We start from the raw sequence: 2244 nt of genomic DNA on the forward strand, positions 1-2244 counted from the left end.
CAGAGGATGAGATGGCTGGATGGCATCACTGACTCGATGGCCGTGAGTCTGAGTGAACTCCGGGAGTTGGTGATGGACAGGGAGGCCTGGCGTGCTGCGATTTATGGGGTGGCAAAGAGTCGGACATGACTGAGCAACTGAACTGAACTGAAGGACTGATACTGAATCTGAAGCTCCAATACTTTGGCCACCTGATGCAAAGAGCTGACTCATTGGAAAAGACCCTGATGCTGGGAAAGATTGAAAGCAGGAGGAGAAGGGGACAACAGAGGATGAGATGGCTAGATGGCATCACCAACTCAATAGACAAGAGTTTGAGCAAGCTCTGGGAGTTGGTGAAGAACAGGGAAGCCTGGCGTGTGGCAGTCCATGGGGTCACAAAGAGTCAGACATCACTGAGCAACTGAACAACAAAAAAGTTAGTGAAACTGCCACCCCCTTTTTCTTCATTTTGCTACAATAGTGTAGGTCCTGGTCCTCCTATCAGTCCCTATTTCTCTTTCCTGTTAATTCAACCACACTCTCTCAGCCAGATTTTTCTCACCAGTGTAAGAATTCAGCATAGTTAAATGTCTCTCTTTAAAGTCCCATTGAGTCACAGCCTCATCTAGCACAGCTTTACCTTCAACTCCCTTATGGGAATCAGAAGGTGCCCCTCCAGATGGAGGAATTGCAGAAAGGGGGGCTGACCACATTGTAAAAAGCACCCCTGCCTTCAGCCTGCAGGCCCAGGCCCACATTATCATCCAGAATGCAGAGCCTGGCTGGATTCCAGCTTGCTCTTGTGTCCTCCTGTCAGACATCCTGGTCACACCCTGGTCCCGCTGTCACCAGTTTCTCTGCCCGCTCCTCACAGCCCGACTTCTTGGTGGAGTTGTCTGTACTTGTTCCCTTCCTGCTGTCATCTCCTATTCATTCTCAGCACAGTCCACTCTGGGTTCCAACCCAGCACTGCTACCTAAACAGCTCTTTCAAAACGTGTTAATGGTTTCTGCATTCTTGAATCCAGGAGACATTTTCAATGTCTCACCTAATTGACCTTGCAGTAGTGTTTACACTGTCGACAGCTTCTGCCTTCAAACTCTCTGTTCTTTCAGCTTTGATGATATCACCTCCTGCTTGGCTCTCCTCTCATTTCACTGCTGCACTTTAAGATCTCAGCACTCGGGAGACTGGGCTTTGTATATCCATGAACCTAATAGTACCTACACCGCAAGGTTGTTGTAAGAATTAAATCATGTAATACAGCTAGCTAGCTAGCTATAGATAGAAACCCATTGCATGATGTGGAGTAAGCTTCAAGTATTCTGAGTTACTGCCATTGTCATGAGAAGCTTACCCTCCTCTGGCTAGTTATTCAATGTTTTAGAATGTTTAGAATTCCTTCAGGTTCAGTCTTAGGCCCCTTTTCTTCTCTGGTTTGTTCAGTAACCCCTGGTTGACTTTTTTTGGCACAGATTTCTCATTGGAGCTCCAGACCTAGAAATCTAGTTGCCAATTTGACAATTCCACTTGGTTGCCTCAAGGTCATCTCAAGTTTAATATGTGAATGGGAAAACTATCTATTATGCAGTCAAAAACATAGGAGTTGGTCTTGGTACTTCTCTTTCTCAGTCCTGCCTCCTGCTTCAGTCCAATCCATCAGCCAAGGCAGACTGGTTTTACTTCCTTATAGCTCATTTAAAAAAATTTTTTTTTTTGGCCACATTGCATGCCATGTGGAATCCTAGTTCCCCAACCAGGGATCATACCTTCACCCGTGCATTGGAAACATCAAGTCTTAACCACTGGGATGCCAGGGAAGTCCCTTCAAGGCCCTTTAATATGTTTACTTCTCTTCATTGCCACTATCCCCACCTTAGCCCAGGTTTGCACCCTCTGTCCCCTGTAAAAACTGCTTAGCTGGTCTCTGTCTCCACTCTGCTTTCTTCTGATTTTGAATCAGTGATTTATTTCAGTCTTGTCACTCCTGACCTTGGAGTCTATCATGGCTTCCAATGGGTCTTTGGGTAAAGACTCAAGTCGTTGAAGCTTGTAAATTGTGTGGTTAGAGGTCTTGAATGCCAGAACTTATCATGATGTCAAGCACATAGTTGACTTCTGGGAGGAAGCACTTTTATATCTGGTTTTTGAAAGCAAACCACTGACTATATTAGCAGAAACAAAATTCCAAAACTAGTCTTGCTAGAGTCTAGTGGATTGAGATGGAGGCAGAAGATGTACTGGGGCAAAAGGGGAGGAGAA

This window comes from Bison bison, unplaced genomic scaffold (assembly GCF_000754665.1).
Source record: "Bison bison bison isolate TAMUID 2011002044 unplaced genomic scaffold, Bison_UMD1.0 scf7180017859194, whole genome shotgun sequence".
Lineage (NCBI taxonomy): Eukaryota > Metazoa > Chordata > Mammalia > Artiodactyla > Bovidae > Bison > Bison bison.